This window comes from Lepidochelys kempii, chromosome 9, assembly GCF_965140265.1.
Source record: "Lepidochelys kempii isolate rLepKem1 chromosome 9, rLepKem1.hap2, whole genome shotgun sequence".
Lineage (NCBI taxonomy): Eukaryota > Metazoa > Chordata > Testudines > Cheloniidae > Lepidochelys > Lepidochelys kempii.
This window is the reverse complement of record NC_133264.1, coordinates 82,259,936-82,278,209: the sequence shown is the minus strand read 5'-3', so window position 1 is coordinate 82,278,209 and position 18,274 is coordinate 82,259,936. Positions and strand designations below refer to the sequence as shown.

Genomic DNA, 18,274 nt, shown 5'->3' with positions numbered 1-18,274 from the left:
CAATGTGGGAGCTCAGATGTGGAATAGGATTCTACAAATCAGAATGAGAAGCATTGGCAGCAGAGCTGACTTAAAGCCTAGAACTGGAGTAGCAGCTGTCTTTAGCCTTTGGGGGTGTAGTCACAGAGCATATAAGGGCTTAGATGTGGTATAACAAGGGGTGCTGCAGGGGAGGGCTGAGGGGCTTTGACCTAGTAGTGAGGGAACTCTAGATGGGACAGGAGTGGGTGATGCAACCAAGTCCCATTGAGGGGAGGAAGCCTTACCCTCCACCTGCCTGCCTCATGCCTTTCTCTAGCCCGGTAGGTGGCCACACTTCCCCAGAGGGGTACGAGGGCCCCAGTCCCCCTCTTCTGGCCCCTGCTCTGTCCTGCACCTTCCAAAGGGGAGGCTAGCCCTTCTCAAAGTACAGTAGCTACCCTTATGGGACCCCGGGGGCGAGGGAGCCTTCTGGGGGAAGGTCCCTCACCCCGCAGCAATGAGCACACTCCTGTCCAGCACACAGGGGCTTTGCAGAGGGCAGCAAGGGAGAATCCCGGAGCATTTGGGACATGATACCTTCATCCTCCCATGTGCGGCAAAGCCTCCCCTCCATCCTTTCCCCGGGGGCTTAGATCCACCGGCTTCCCCCCCCACCCCCGGCTGTGAGTCACTGATTTCTACCCGGCCGCTGCCCCAGGGGACAGCCCCGCTGCACACTCACTGCTCACGCAACCAGACACGGTAGCCTCGCAGCGCGCGCGCGCGCGCGCGCGCGCGCTCCCTCCCTCGGGCTCAGCGGCCCTGCACCAGCGCTCGGGCGCGCTCCGCCGCTGCCGGGGGTGCGCGCCCTTTATGACAGGTGGCCGCGCGCCGCGCGCTCCCGGGGAAAGCAAGGTGGTGGTGGGAGGGGGGGGGAGGGGGAGAGAGAGTCGGTCCAGCGGCGGAGGAAACAATGGCAGCGGCGACAGCAGCGCTGTAGGCACCTTCTGAATGGGAAAAAGCAACCTGGGTGGGGGCGGAGGAGGAGGAGAGGAAGAAACAGCCGCGGCGGAGGAGGAGGAGGCGGCGGCGGAGGGGAGGAGGGAGCTGCCCGCCCCCCCCGCAGCAAAGCAGGGAGCCGCCGGCAAGCGCCGGGTGACTGCGAGCGGGAGCGGGCCGGGGGGGCTCGGCGGCCGGGGTCCCCGGCATGGCTGCGGGGCCAGGGGGGCTGCCGTGAGCCGCGCCGGGCGCTAAGAGGCGCGGGGAAGCGCTGGCTCCATCACTCCCCGGAGGAGGGAGGCAGGCGCGTCCACCTGCGCGCACGGGAGAGCCGGGCTCATGGAGCGGCGGTGACTGCAGCAGCCGCCGCCGCAATCCCCAGCCTTGCCTGCTGGAGGCGGGGGGGGGGGTGGCCCCCAGCCCGCCCCACGCTCCCCGGCCCCCCTGGCGGGCCCGGTGCCAAGGTAAGTGCCTGCACCCCGCAGCCGGGCGGGCTGCGCGTGCTGGAGTTTCTCTTGGGGGGGCGGCGGGGGTGCCCATCCAGCGCTCTCCGGGAGCCCCCCACTCAGCCCCGGCCAGCCTGGAAAGGCCTTTTCCTCTGTGGGGAGGCGCAGCGCAGGCACACGCAGCCCCGAGCCGGCGGCTTGCACGGCTCCGATAGGGTGTGTGTGTGTGTGTGTGTGTGTGGTGATGATGATTAGAAATTGCATGTTTGAGAAAAGGTCTGTCTTGTTGCCGTCTCTTGCCAGGAGGGAAACATAAATTGTGTCAATCAAATTCCTCCAACCTTCCCTGTGTCTCTGGTGAGCAGTGGGAAAGCGGAGAAGGTTTCAAGGCGACTTGGGGGGTGGCGGGGCACGAGTTAAGTTTAGCCCTCCCCATTCCAATCAATCCAGGGTGAATTTTCCAGAGAGGGAAATATTCAGTTTCCATGCTTTTGCTCCTGACTTATGTCTCTTTTCTTAAAATATTGAAAGTGGAATTTAGGGCAAAGGCTTCCAATAATTAATTAGTTGCTTTAATACGTGTTCTGAGGGGACAGAAAGGGGAGACTTGGATCAAATTGTAAGAGGCTCCTGGGCTCACTGAAAGTGTGTGAATATCACAAATGAATAGATTTTCTGCTGTGGAATCTACTAGTTTAGGAATTAAAATAGACGTGTGTTTTTGTCAGCCCAAAATTTGCCCTCTGAATTTTTGAATACTTCTAGAAGTTTTTGTTTTAAAAACTACACTACAGTCTACTGGTTGTAAGACTTTCTGTCTTTGGGCAACTGTTATTATTTGTTTAGTACATTTCCTGTTTGTGTTCACAGAGAACTGTTTGACAAATATATTTGCTATTGGGTATTCTAGTATTTAATTTGTCTCTGAATCTCTGGTAAACTAAATTTTGGTAAAAATATGGTATTAAAGCACTTTGAAAAAGATTGGATGTAAGCTACTTTATTTTCATGCATTTCAACACTGATGAGATTTCTGGTGGGAACTAAAATATTCCACAGTGAGAGGAAAAAGGTTCTACAAATCAGTATCATCTGAACTACTGTAGGCCATTTGTATTTTCTGTGTGTCGTCCTTACACTACTTACACACTGGGTAACATATGACCAGGTTTTTATTTACAGCTATGATATTTTGAATGGTGGAAGAATTTACATTGAAACCTTATTTTTAGCAAGGAACAAAAAAGCACTGAAGTAACTGTCATTTCACATATTAAACTAGAAAACTGGCTAATCAAATAAAACTGGCTCATTGTCTGAAACTCTATCCCAGTGAAAAATGCGGCTGTGAATATAATTAACCATCTGTCTAGTGAGCAATTGAAAATTGGGCTCATATATTTTTATTTCAGTGTCTTCAATTCTGAACTGCTTGTGCATTTGTGCAAGAGTGATAACAGTAATGTATTTTGCTTACTAAGTGTACTATATGACATGTCTGTTTTAATATCTGATTTAAAAAAAATTAAACCCTGATGTTCAAAATTAATTGTGCAATTTGAAAATGGCATGTTTACAATATAGTAACCCAAACCAGTTCTAATGGATTAGTGACTAAAGCAAAGGCTATACATTTTGTCTCTAAAATGTCAGCCAATATTTTACCCCCTGCTGAAAATATGTAATGTACACATTCACTAGGTGAAAGGATTGTGTGTGTGTGTGTGTGTGTATTGGGGGGATGAAGAGGAGAGACGTGAATGTGTGAGGGGGCAATCTTAAAAAAAAAATTCTTTGGCCTTGGAATCTGTTCTGAGCCTTCCCCCATCTCTACTTGGTGGTCTGTTCATCCTTTTTGCCCCTTCCTGGCCTCTCTGGTCAGCTTGCTTGCAATCTATTCACATCCATCAACATCCTGGTATTCAGATTTGTGTTCGCTGTGTTTTTAGGTACCTGCTGTTATCAGTGGAACAGTATGGTAATGCAGTAACCACTGTGCCAACAGCAAAATATCTCTGCTAGAAAGTGTGTGTGTGTGTGCGCACCCGCACGTGCGCGCACACACAATTTTTTTGTTTGTTTGTTTAGGTATAGTGTGTGTGTGAGGGGGGGGGAAATGACAGCACTCAAGCAGGGAGGATGCAGTTAAGTTACTTCAGCTGATGCCTAATACAAGAATACATTTGTTAAAATATGTGAACTGTGCACAAGGCAACAATCTTCAGTGAACCACTTTTTAAACAAATATTTGACAAAAGAACAGACCTGTTAAATGGGTAACAATTATGTAAGCACATGGTGGGGCTTAATGTATGTCAAGTCTGTTAAATAAATCAACCTGTTCAATGAATAAATCTGCTATGCACCAATGCTTTATTTTTAAAAAAAGGCAATAAACCTAGTTGTGCATTTAAGATCTCTCCTGCTGTTTATATGAATCTTATGCCCAAATCCCTGATAAGAGAGAGGTCTTGAAGGTGCATATATGTGTATTTCAAAGTAGGGGGAGGAGAGATCAGCGAGTAATAAGATAGATATTAAAAATACACAAAGATGTGCTTAAGGATTCCCAGTGATATAATTCTCACTGATCCATGTCTTGATTGAGTATTTGCTTTGCAGTGGCGATGGCCCATACACAGCTACATTGATTTTGGTTTCTCTGTTCATGATGGCAGTTTCTGTGAATAATTATTTTCCCCAAAGTGCTAACTAAGGAAGAATGACAGACCCTAGTTGGTCTACACAGCAGTACAATATCTTACAAATTGTGTATCCGGCTGAAAATAAAGAGTGCCAGTTCAAGTGTTTCTACACACAACAGAAATGTAAAAGGAAGACAAAAAAGGGGAACAGACCAACTAGCTTCACCATTCATGTTTCCCGCGCCAACCTAAGAAGCTTTCAGCTCTGTACCTTACCAAGTTGCTCATAACAGTGACTTGCTAACCTTCCTAATTGTTCTGGATTGGGAGGTGTCTTTTCAGTGAAAAAGATCTTGACGGATAGACATGAACTTTTCAAGCTGGTGCAAAACAGGTTGTAGTAAGTATATATGTGAAATGTAAGGCAGACAGTACTTTTATGGAATACTCCCTTCCTGAGATGATGACTCCTGATGGATATTTGTGTGTGTGTATGTAATCTTTCTGTTTTTATCCATCCAAAATATGTCTGGAAAGGAAATAGAAGCGTGAGTGTGTGTTGCACGCATGCAGAGCTGAGGATGAAGCACACAAGAACGGGGACAAAGAATTCTCAGTTCAGGGGATCAGCCTATGGCATGACTTTCCAGATGAGATTAGACAGATCCAGAATCCAACCATTTTTAGGAAATGCTGAAAAACTTTCTACTCTGAGAAAGCCTTTCCTCCTTTGTGAGAATGACATTCACAACACCACCACCCCCACCAGTCGCCCCCTACAATCAAACACAAAAACCCAATCTAGAAAAGAATAACCCATCTCTTACCTCCCCACCCATCAAAAAGAACAACCAACCAAACTGAAGCAGACAAATGAACCAACCAAAAATCTATCCCAAGTGGAATCCCCACACTCTGAAAAGGGAAAAGAGCCAGGGATCCCACAAAGTCAGCTAATACCTTGCTATTCCCAATCTGTTTTATGTGGAGTGTACTCAGATACTTCAGGGATGAGCTGAAGTTTAAAACCCCAAGATAGGTAGGTAGTCTGTGTGGAAAAATAAAATAAAATTTCCACTGCTGCTCAGTAATGACAATTTTCAGGGAATAACAACAGAATATATTAAGAATCCCGAGTAAAGGATTAATAACTCTGAAATAGTTTACTTATTACAAGGTTTTATACACTCAACTGGAGGAAGAGTGTATATTTAGTCTGTTGTAGATCTGGAGTAATTTATCCCAGTTTAGAATTGGTTTTACAATCAGTATCCATGCATATAGTCAGATGCTAGAGATTCTTGATTTTGTGGAACCATCCAATAGTGAATAAATGAGCCATACTGCATAAAACCAAGTGAACCATGTTTCACTGATAGCTTGTCAGACCTCCCACTCCCACCATTCTTGCTATTATCTCATCATATACTAAGATTGCAAGCTGTTTGGGGTAGGAGCTTGTCTTATTTATTATATGTACTGTGTGCCTTACACAACAGGGCCTTCATCTTATGGCTGCTAGATGCTGCTGCAATACAATATTAAATAATGTGTTGTGTTGTCCTGTAGTGAGTGGCTAAGCTTAACAAGTTTAAGGTAATTAATTAGTTCTGGTTTCCAGATGTCATACATGGATTTTGCATAAGATATCCATAAACTTAGGGCAAGCTGTTTTGCTATCAGTGTAAATGTGTTGAAAACCTCAATTTCACACCCAGTGACTTTACTAGCTTTGCTGATACCTAACAAACACAGAGTTGGCGTGAAAGTTATTGAAGTATCCATCATTTCTATAAAACAGTTTTGAACCTTCACCCATAAATTATACATAATGGGGTATTCCCACAAACAACAAAATAGTTGCTTTTGGTGAGTAACATTTTGGACAGTTAGATAGTAGTGCTAGCTATATTTTGTTAGCAATTCCAGGGGAATAATACAGTCTGGGTAAGACTGCATTTGTGTGACTCTGTTGCAAATTGATGTCTCCTGAGTGACAGATAGCAAGGGCTAGGCCAGTCAGTCTCTAATATTTCTATAGCAATGTCTTCATTCAGCACATATATCAAAGGATATCTTTCATCTAGAGTATTTGTCAGATCATGTTAAAATTTTTAATTTAATCTTTAGGCCTGCTTGCGTATTGAAGGTGTTTCTGTATGTCTTTTACATCAGATGATTATAGAGATCTGGATGGTTGTAAAATTGCTTAACTCTAGGTACATGAAAAATTGTTCTGTTTCTATATTGTAATTTTGCTGCAGCTATATAGAAATATAACCAGTTGCCATACCATGCCTGTGGTCCATTTGTCCAGTCCATTGTCCTGTCACTGAGACGGTCTAGAACCAGCTTCCTCATAGGAAGGTGCAAGAAACCATGCAGTAGACATTTATAGGGTAACCTGCCCTCAGAGAAAGTTTCCTTCTAACCCTAAATAGTTAGAAGTTGGCTTATGCCCTAAAGCATGGGGGTTTATACCTTAAACTCTTGTTTTGTTACTGAAGTCATCAAATCTTGATTTAAAGACTTAAATTACAGAAAATCCAACATTTACTCTAGTTCAAAGCAGCAAGTATCCCACACCCCACACTGCAGAGGAAAGCAAAAAATTCCCCTGCTCTTTGTTAATCTGACCTGGGGGAAAATTCCCTCCTGACTCTAAAGATGATCCTGAGCATGTGGGTGAGATCTACCAGTGAGACCACCTCGGAAAGAATTCTCTGGAGTAACTCAGCCCTCTCCATCTAGTGTCCCAACTCTGACTGTTGAAGATATTTGCTAATAGCAGTTGCGTTTGGGCCATATGCCATTGTAGGCAACCTCATTGTACCATCTCCTCCACAAACTTATGAAGCTCAGTCTTGAAACAGGTTTCAGAGCAACAGCTGTGTTAGTCTGTCTTTGCAAAAAGAAAAGGAGTACTTGTGGCACCTTAGAGACTAACCAATTTATTTGAGCATAAGCTTTCGTGAGCTACAGCTCACTTCATCGGATGCATACCGTGGAAACTGCATAAGACATTATATACACACAAAGACCATGAAACAATACCCCCTCCCACCCCACTGTCCTGCTGGTAATAGCTTATCTAAAGTGATCATCAAGTTGGGCCATTTCCAGCACAAATCCAGGTTTTCTCACCCTCCGCCCCCCCCCCAAACTCACTCTCCTGCTGGTAATAGCCCATCCAAAGTGACCACTCTCTTCACAGTGTGTATGATAATCAAACAAATTACGTTTTTTGTCCCCACTGCTCCCCTTGGAAGGCTGTTCCAGAACTTCACTCCTCTGATGGTTAGAAACCTTCGCCTAATTTCAAGCCTAAACTTGTTGCCGGCCAGTTTATATCCATCTGTTCTTGTGCCAAAATGGGCCCTAAATTAAACAGCTCCTCTCCCTCCCTGTTGTTTATCCCTCCGATGTATTTATAGAGGGCAATCGTATCTCCCCACAGCCTTTGTTTTGTTCGCCTCAACAAGCCACGCTCTGTAAGTTTCCTCTCATAAGGCAGGATTTCCATTCCTCTGATTGTCCTAGTAGCCCTTCTCTATACCTGTTCCAGTTTGAATTAATCTTTTTTAAACATGGGAGACCAGAACTGCACACAGTATTCCAGATGAGGTCTCACCAGTGGCTTGTACAGTGGTAATAACACTTTATTATCTCTAAGTGAAGTTTGAATTCAGATGTGAACTTCCTCAGACAGTGGAAGAGTTTGGTTTCCAGGTTGCCTCATTATACAGTGGCCTGACTTGCAAAGCTTAGTGCATAGATGGATCTGGACTTCCCTAAGATTGGCAGAATGGTGAGGTTATGTATCAGGTGCTCTGGTTCAGCCCTATCTATAATTACAAACATTGTTACCCTTTCTATATAGAACATTTTCATGTTTCTTCATCCCATGTGGGGTTTTCCTTACTGTTTAATTTTATGAAAGTGGTCTTTACTGTTGTGGGGTTTTTTTATGGTTAAGCTTTGAAATTATTCTATAGTTCCTAATGCAGGAGTGCAGGAGGGGAGCAACGGGGTTTTTGGAAATATGATTAGGATTTGGAGACATTTCCAGTCTTTCTCTTCTTTATAGGGTTGCTAGTTTGGGTTGGATGTATTCCTGGAGGCTTCATCATATGACATCATCTTTAATTAAAGATTTATCTTTAATTCCTGGAGACTCCAGGACAATCCTGGAGGTTTGGCAACCCTACTCCTTTAGAAGTTCTATACATACATGGGTTTTAGCATCATGATGCAATTATTTCTGGAGTGCTGTAAGTGTACAGAGAGAAGGTGGTCTGCACTTCTCATGCGAGAGCTGCAATTGTGAGGACATGCAGACATTTAGAGAGAGATTTTTCAATAGAATTTGGCTCACATTGTGCAACCCTGTAAATGACTAGTTTTTCAAAGGTATCCAGTACCCAGCAGCTTCCATGCGGAACACTGGGAGCTGCTGAATGTTGAGTTCTTTTGAAAATCTGTATATTTATTTGCCTTAGTGAGACCTGAGCTCTTTTGGAAATGTGGTCTGTAAAATCCCCAGTATTATAGAAATCTCTTGTTTGTTATGCTGTACAGCGTTTCAAAGCTGCATTTGGAGCCACAAACTTGGAAAAGGCTAAATTCTTTCCCACCCTTCAAAGTTTTCTCCCAGAGGCACTTAGACATGAAAGTCACAGTGCAAAATGGCCAAGATTAGAGACTAGAAAGTCCACAGATTTTGTCTCCTGTACAACGTACAAGTGACTAACTGGAGTCTGTGATGGGGAACAAGAGCTGAGGCCTTATGAAAAGGCTATTTATTAGTATTAATTATTTTTTTATTAGTTACAGCATCAGTAGTTGATTGGCAGTAGAAGAACCCAAAGTAAAAAATATTAAATCTTTAGAAGTTTTTTCAAAGCTTCCATTTTTCATAAGAAGTTCGTGAGACTTCAAATCTAAAGCCTCCAAAGCTTTTTTTTTTTTTCCCTTAAGAAGTGCTATTGAAGCTGGTTTTTTATGTTTTGATTTTTAGCATTTTAACTGACACTACTAGTTTTCCACATCAAGACTGGTTCTTTCCCATCTGCTGCAATAGCCAGGTCTTCTGGTCTGGTCAGTTAGATTCCTTCCGAATCTCTGTTTTAGCTGCCATTTCCCCCTGTGACTGATCTAGATTTCACACTGTAGTTGGTGCTTAAAACAAGCAGAAACACATGTAGCCTTGGGGGTGGAGGGACTTTTCGAGTCAGGATGATATCTGACCTTCATAGTTGTTGAATAACTACAACAAATTCTTTAACTGCTTCACTGAAACAAGGGTGTATGTTTGGGGAATTAGCAAAGATGAAAGGAATGAAGTGTCAGTATGGCTTAGTTGGTAGCATGGTTTTCTACAGGTCACAAGGTCATGGCTTAAAGTCCCAAATCCAGATTTATGGCTTATGCTGACATTTTGGTGCAATACTGATGGCTGACTGGTGCTGTCCTGGAGATGAAATATTAAACTGAAGTCCCTCTTGGCTGTCTCTGATAGCTGAGCAAGTACAAATTAAGGATTTGATTTTTAAGAAGTGTCTCAGATTTGTTAATGCAAATAATAGAGTAGAATCATAGAATATCAGGGTTGAAAGGGACCTCAGGAGGTCATCTAGTCCAACCCCCTCCTCAAAGCAGGACCAATCCCCAACTAAATCATCCCAGCCAGGGCTCTGTCAAGCCTGACCTTGAAAACCTCTAAGGAAGGAGATTCCACCTCCTCCCTAGGTAACCCATTTCAGTGCTTCACCATCCTCCTAGTGAGAAAGTTTTTCCTAACATCCAATCTAAACCTCCCCCACTGCAACTTGAGACCATTACTCCTTGTTCTGTCATCTGCTACCACTGAGAACAGTCTAGATCCATCCTCTTTGGAACCCCCCTTCCTGTAGTTGAAAGCAGCTATCAAATCCCCCCTCATTCTTCTCTTCTGCAGACTAAACAATCGCAGTTCCCTCAGGCTCTCCTCATAAGTCATGTGCTCCAGCCCTCTAATAATTTTTGTTGCCCTCCACTGGACTCTTTCTAATTTTTCCACATCCTTCTTGTAGTGTGGGGCCCAAAACTGGACACAGTACTCCAGATGAGGCCTCACCAATGTCGAATAGTGGGGACTGATCATGTCCCTCAATCTGCTGGCAGTGCCCCTACTTATGCAGCCCAAAATGCCGTTAGCCTTCTTGGCAACAAGGGCATACTGTTGACTCATATCCAGCTTCTCATCCACTGTATCCCCTAGGTCCTTTTCTGCAGAACTGCTGCCTAGCCTTTTGGTCCCTGGTCTGTAGTAGTGCATGGGATTCTTCCGTCCTAGGTGCAGGACTCTGCACTTGTCCTTGTTGAATCTCATCAGATTTCTTTTGGACCAATCCTCTAATTTGTCTAGGTGCCTCTGTATCCTATCCCTACCCTCCAGTGTATCTACCTCTCCTCCCAGTTTAGTGTCATCTGCAAACTTGCTGAGGGTGCAATCCACGCCATCCTCCGGATCATTAATGAAGTTACAGTATTGAACAAAGCCAGCCCCAGGACCGACCCTTGGGGCACTCCACTTGATACCAGCTGTCAACTAGACATAGAGCCATTGATCACTACCCGTTGAGCCCGACGATCTAGCCAGCTTTCTATCCACCTTATAGTCCATTCATCCAGCCCATACTTCTTTAACTTGCTGGCAAGAATGCTGTGGGAGGCCGTATCAAAAGCTTTGCTTAAGTCCAGATATATCACATCCTTTGCTTTCCCCTCATCTACAGAGCCAATTATCTCGTCATAGAAGGCAGTTAGGTTAGTCAGGCATGACTTGCCCTTGGTGACTCCATGCTGACTGTTCCTGATCACTTTCCTCTCCTCCAAGTGCTTCAGAATTGATTCCTTGAGGACCTGCTTCATGATTTTTCCAGGGACTGAGGTGGAATTTTTTGACGAATAATTGTGGGTGTATTTGATAGCATAGTCACAGCTAGCTAGATAATTCAACCGGAATATTGGGTGGACAGATATCTATAGTTGGTATTTAAGGTGCCTTTAGTAATTTAGAGAGGGCAGTGCCAGAATTTTCTGAATCCAAAAGATGCGGTGACACTTAACTTTTTTGTTTTTGTTTTTAAACATTAAGGGGTATTTCTGGTGTCCTGATGACTAATCCCTCTGTTTACATATATTTTAAAATATTTGTTGTTGACCACACAGTTTTTGTTGCATTTCTATATGGAGCAATGTGCAGTGACTTCATAGTGTCTAGCTGGATACTTCTACTTTAAAATGGCCCCGTATAACATAAAGTTCTTCTGTCTTTTTAAAAGAAATCCATTGTGTAGTAGTGTGTTGTACATTTTTGCAATATAATTAGATAATTGACACTGCTGATGTGGGCAAAAATATCGCAGACTCTGTGGTGATACCAACAAAATAATTAAAGTATAATATTGAAATATGCGACTATTAATAACCTAAAACATCTAAAGGTTAAAGGAAGTAAAGGAAAAAGAGCCCAACCAGTCATGACAAAATGCATTAAAACTCATCAGCTGCAACTGCTGTATAAATCAATGAGTTTTTAATTGCAACAAAATCTTAGTCTTCTTCATCCATAAAATGGAGTTAAAAGAGTTTCTTTGATCAGCTGCTCTGTAGAAAAAATAACTTTGCCTGTCCCAGTAATCTTTACCTACCTAATTGTCCTATTCATCTGGTCAGGTCATTTGACTGAGATCTAGTAATAAGATTTCAATAAGATGATTGTTCTTTATTGTGCCTCTATCTCTCTTTATATTAATCTCTTGCCTAATTTTTTTTATATTTGAACCCTGGCCTTTTCTGATTTTGTTTATTATAAACACTAGCTTTATTGAGTTTAAATGAATTTCTAGATAATCCACTGTATTGCAGAAAATATCTGTTTTGAAAAGATCAGTAAAAGGGTAAGTTTTTTAGATCAAATAGATTAATTCATCTCAGCTCCATGATGTCTAATATAGCAGTGAGTTCCATGGTCCGAGTCTGCAATGAATTTAGAGATTGTATTTTATACTATGTCACATTAATATACATTTTCTACTTGTGTACAGTCTTACTCGTGCTTTATAGATGGATAAGAAAATAGTGCTGAATAGCCACTAGAATGTGATGTGAGATTTGCTCTTTAGGAGCTCTGGCAGGTAGATTGCTATTAGTAGTGATGAAGAGTTACAAATAGCATTAGCTTGTGATTGACATATTGACCATTACATGGTGACTGGTCTGTGGAATTATTGACTTCTGATTAATGTATTAAGCAAACTCTGTGGTATCCCAATCTTACTTGCACTAACGACTGGCAGATGTTTTATTACTGTTAACCAAAAAGACCCACATAGTCTTTTCAGGATGTTGAGGGGTGCTACTGTAGTAAGTTTTTCAGCTCCTTCTCTGCAGTTACAGATAGCTCAGAATTTCACAGGCTAGTCCATGACAGATTTAGGAAGGCCATGATTTAAACCTTCAACCATAGCAATCAGTTTAGATTTTGGAGGTTATCACTGCCACAAAAAGTCTAGAGATTTTGAACAAAACGTCTGTGATCAGCTTTTTATCTTCATAGGCACCCAAGACCAACCCTGACCTTTTGCCATCCATTTTCTGAAACTATAGGAAGAGGAGAGACACAAGAATGGGGTGGAGAAAGCTAATGAAAAGGAATAGGTGCAGAGGTTTCAAGGAGGTAGCAGGTCAGAAATTTCAATGTTGGTGACAGGGCAGGAGAGGGAAATACTGCATAAGTTATGCTTCAGAACTGACTGCACAATACAGTACTGAACGTCTTTATCTGTGCACTGATCAATAAGCGTGTGCATGGGGGAACGCACACATATTTCAAATGCTTACTGATTGTGCAATTCTTAAATTTTATATGAAACCTTTGGGTTGCTTTTCCCCATTTCAACCTGTAATAAACCACAGAATTAATTTTGCTGCTGGCGGTGTGCCATACGTGAGTTCTGGTGCCAATATTCTACTCCGTGACATTCAAACAAAAGGAGATATTACAGGGTGTGCAGTAAGTTCAATTGCGTTAAGCTTGTGCACGTGCTGAATGCAACCGGTAAAGTCACACTTAGATCTCAAGTACAAGTAAATAAAAAGTTGAGGTGGTAACTCTCAATTCTTAAGTAACCCATTAGTCTCTTAAGTACTGCTATACATCAGTAACTTCATTAGTATCTTGAAAGACCCTTTTGCCATGTTTAGGGGCAGAATGGCATCCTGGGCTATTAGCTCTTAAATTTTGAGCATTAAAGACTGGAGAGGTCATATAGCTAAAAAACTGTGTACTGCTTAAAACATTTGGAGGGTACTGGAAACAGAGGAATACTCTCCTTTGGATCTAAGGATAGTTGTGTTGGGTATCCCTCTAGAAGATAACTCTGTTACCACTCACCCACAAAAATTTCACCATATTTTTTTTTCTTGCACAATTCTATGCATCACATGATAATGGGCTGATAATGTATGAATAGAGATGGTAAATATTACAGTGTAAGCCCAATGAAGAGCTGTTTTGTAGTCTGTAAAATAAAGGGAGCTTAAAAAACAAAAACAACTCCCCCATAACTTGGAATTCTTGACTATGTACACAGTAGTATGAAATCAACCATTTCTTTAATTTTATTTCCTGTGAGACAAATTCTATGAAAGCAAACTTCATAGCAGATTCTGAAATCATATTGAAAATTAAGTTACATTAGGATGAATAAATTACTGCCCATGTTCAGTAGTGAACTTTAAGCATGCACAGTTCTGTCATTAAAAACCAAAGTACATAAATGTTTTCAAAGGGCCTCTTACCTATTGTAGATATGATTTGAGAAATACAACTTTTAAAAATTTATCAAAACTCAGTGTGGGTTCAAAATTACATGCAGTTTTGAAATTGCCAGATGGAACAGATTTGAAAACAGAAAGCCCCTTCTTTTAGGTGTTCTCAATAGTATTAAAAGATTATAAGATTTAAAAAAATCTAAAATATGTGAAAATGGTAAATGTTTGTTTGTTTTTTAAAACTAAATACTTGGTATTTCCAGCTCAGCACCTTTCAGTGGAGGTTTTCAAATTATAAACACAAATTAAGTAAGCCTTACCACTACCCCAACCTAATTTGTTAGTGAGAGAACCGAGTGACAGAAAAATTAAGTGATTTACTCAGAATCGCACAGTCATGAATTGGACCCAAAAGTCCCGATTTGCCCAGTCCTGGACTCTATTTGTTAGGTATACTGCCTATCCTAAATTGTTTGTGATAAATTGATGACAAAAATAAACCTTTATTCAGTAGACATCCTTTTGCACTCTTGATACACTACGGGTAATTAAAGGGATTTATTTAAAAATACTTGCAAAGCAAAACAACCAATGACAAAAACAACAAAAGCCCTCCTTTGAGCTGGAATTATTTTTGCCTAGCTTCTACCTGGAGCAAACTGCCTTTGTTTAATTTGTTTTCCCCAGCCAAATTATTGCCCCTGAAAACAAGAAATGAAGCAATGTAAACTTTAATTTATAGCAGTACAAGCAGGCTGGAAAGAAGCACCTGCAGACTGTGCAGCTGCCAAGGGAGGGAATGGGAGGGCTGGGTAGGCATTAGGTTCCCAATGGACTTTCTATTATATAACCAGGGTTTGGACTGGGTCAGGTTGTCAACTTTATGATCTTGTGTGTGGTACAGGGCACCCTACCTGACTGCTTGTATCATTGTGTTAAAGGCAAGGCTTCTGTTTTGGTAGCTAGGTGAAGCTATAGTTTGAAAATCTTTTACTCAGAGTCTTATGTCTTCTTATGTCCTGCTCCCCAGTAAGTAGCAAACCACTGCACAGTATGAAGTGAATGGGGTGGAGCAAAAATTCCATCTCCTGGATAAAAAGAAATAGCTGAAAAATATTTGTCTAAAATGGAAGATTCATGCTGATATGAAGCTGTGTTTACTTTTTGAAAATTCAGTTTATTAAACTCAAGGCTGCAGAACTCCAGGGATCAGAGATGCTGTCTGAACACCACCTTACACACTGCATAAGCAACTTTCAAAATTACTTTTTTAATTAAAGTTGTATCAGTTTAAATGTGCGTTAAAGGAAAGTTCACAGTCTCTTTAACAGCTGAAACTGTGCTACAAATGTGGGGAAACCTTTCTCTCCTATCTAAATCTATCTAAAACGGTTCAGTGTTGTATGATGAAATAAATTTATATATGTGAAGACAGAGCACCCACGTCTTGCCAGAGGTGTCTGATTATAGGCCAGAGTCTGCTGGTCTTATCCTCATAAACAGTTCCACTGAAGTCAGTGGGATTAGATGTATGAGCAAGGCAAGGTTTGGTGCAAGGTAGAGCAGAGGAACAATCTACTCAGAACTCATTTAAATGGCAGTTGCCTAACAGGGTTCTCCTGGGGAGCTATATGATGGGATTAGGTGTAAAATCTAATGTATGGGTACATGTGGAAGGGAGAGAAGATTGCTGAGCCAGTCAGGTACTGTAGGGAATACACGTGAATGGAATATATTAAGAAGGGGGGGGGGGCAGCCCTGCTAGCTGAAAATTACATTTAACAATTACAGTTTTTTTAAACAATTAATTGAAGAGGATCTTGGCTTTTGGACATGGGAAGATTGTGATTGTAGTTGTTGGGTGATCTTATCCATTTTAATAACATTATTCCTCAGTGTATAATCAGCTGATTAGGGCTGGTAACACTTCTGACAAATCTATTTTCTATCTGTGTTATATTTCAGTTTTCATTGTGTATAATACATATGTATTCTATGTATATAACCAGTTGTTGGCCAAATACAAGAGGTGGGCCAAATTCATTCCTGTGTGGCATCACTGACTTCAGTGGAGTTACGGTAAGGATGGATGTAACGCAATAACTGTGGATTTGATTGACTGAAATCTCAGTTTGAGGTTCATGGCCAGGTTTTTGCTCCTTTTGTTTAAATGTTGTTTTATTATTCATTTAACCTTTATATTGCAGTAGTACCTAAAGACCACAGCTAGGTTGAACCCCATTATGGTAGGCATATTATGAATGCCAGTCTCTGCCTCTAAGGCTTAAGCTGAACCCAGGCGAGATGGATGTTGTGCTGTGGGGCAGAGGAAAACATTTTGAAGCATTTTAAGCCATGGTGCAGTCTCCTTTGGTTGAAGGTACACAACCACAATTGGTCAATTCAGTCCATAGCTTGAGAGTGCTCCTGGATTCCTCTCTGATGCTAAGCTCTCATGTAGCAGCATCAAAAAATAATGCTTCCTACTATCTCCAATTGGCTGGGAGACTGCATCCCATCCTGCTGAACAATGACCTGGCTTCAGTTATGCATGCCCTTGTCACCTTTCTGGACTGCAGCAATGCGATATACCTGAACGAAGACATCAGCAGTTAAAAATCTCCATCTGGTACAGAATGCTGCAGTGCATCTCTTCAAGAACACAGTCTACTATGAGTACATCAGACCTGTTCTCTGCTCCCTACACTAGCTTACCATAGAACATTGAATCAAGTTCAAGGTCTCTATCCTTCAAGGCACTCAGTAGCCTTTGCCCAGGGAATCTAAAAGATCAACCGAAGCTCCATGACAAAGACTGTGGTCCTCTGGTGTAGTGGAACTGTCTTCAATAAAGGTAAAGCTAGTCTGTGCACGAGACAGAGTATTCTTGTGGGCTAGCCTAAAACTGTGGAATGAACCTCATCACCTTCTGTTCTAAGAGCAATACACAGTTAGACAAACACCTGTCAGGGATGGTCTAGATAATACTTAGTCCTGCCGTGAATGCAGGGGACTGGACTAGATGTCTTCTCGAGGTCCCTTCCAGTTCTATGAGTCTATGATTCTATGATCTCTTTGACCTTGCCTTCTCTAATAAATACATAGCAGTGTATTTATATATATATATATATATAAAAAATCCAAGACAAAACATGCCATTGCACACACCTCTCCCCCTGGGGAGAGGATGAGAGAATAAACACGTGACAGCTATTAGTCTCATTATTTAATGCACTACTGGAAGGCACTCAGATACTATAGCGATGAGTGCACAACATAAGAACCCATATAGAATAGAAAAGAGCTTATAGTCCAAAAGACAGGACATAACAGGTAGATGAGGTGGACAAGCAGGCTGAGTGGGAGAGACAGATTAATGAATAAAGTAATAGGAAGTGCACAGTTCTTAGCTATCGGTGGCAGTGATCACAGCTCTCCACTTGCCTAGCTGTTATCAGATTGCAGTTTCCTGTATGCATTACAGAAGAGGTGAGTTTTGAGGTGGGCAAGAAGGTGGTGTCTTATGGATTCTCACTGGGAGCTTTTCCCACCTGTGAGTGGCGGCAAGTGAGAAAGCGGTAATCGTTTGCTGGAGAAGTAGGTGATCGGGGCTGGGGCAATTGGTGGAGCAAAGGCTGGAGTTGGCACTGTGCTAGTATATTGGAGAGGCGGGGTGGGGATAAACTGACGAGGGATGTGGGAGGAGGTATAAATCTAATACTTAGAGGCATCACTCAGTGTTCTGAGCATAGGAGCCAGAAATCCCTGAATTCTAATCCTAGCCCTTTCATTGATGACTTTTGTAGCTTTAGGCAAGCATCATAACTGCTCTGCCCCAGTGACCCCATTTGTAAAATGAAATTACTAATACTTAAGAACCAACGTCCCACAGGTATTGTGAAGACTGGTTAAAGTTTGTAAAGTGCTTTGAAGATGAAAAGTACGCTAGGTGCCAAGTATTATAACTAATATATCAATTACCTTAAAATATACAGTTTTCAATTTCTCCTTCTGAAAAAAGTATTTCTTCTCATGCTACTGTTGATTCCTCACCTTTTCTTGTTACTTCTGTGTTGCATCCTTTGGCTCTTTCCATGTACAGTATGCAGTATGAATTTGTAATAAGTCTGTGCTCGAAAATCAAAACATTCAGTAATATGTCATTACTACAGAAGTCTGTGAACCGCAATTGAAAGGTGAGTGGGATGTGAAAACCCCTGTGCTGCTGCTACTTCTGTAGTCACTTATTCCCTAACTGGGTGCTATCCATGGCTCATTTATGCAGTGAGATTCACTTAAGTGAATATGTGATAGATATTACAGTGAGCCTATTTAAAGAACACATTTACATTGTGTGAAGCCTTACAGATCTTACAGTGATGGCAGAACCTTTTGGAAAAGTCG

At 42.0% G+C, this 18,274-nt stretch overlaps 1 protein-coding gene across 3 annotated transcripts in view; it reads left to right on the top strand.

Annotated features, from left to right (window-relative positions):
* Positions 1-916: 916 nt before the first annotated feature.
* The window catches only part of NEXMIF (neurite extension and migration factor), a 231,208-nt gene continuing 213,850 nt past the window's right edge, over positions 917-18,274 (top strand). Inside the window, exon 1 of one of the 3 annotated variants that reach the window (XM_073361122.1) lies at positions 917-957. The gene's annotated coding sequence lies outside the window, so the exon portion shown is untranslated. Of the gene's footprint in view, positions 958-1,045; positions 1,425-18,274 lie in introns of those variants that run through there. The other 2 variants (XM_073361123.1, XM_073361120.1) reach the window with 2 other exon arrangements.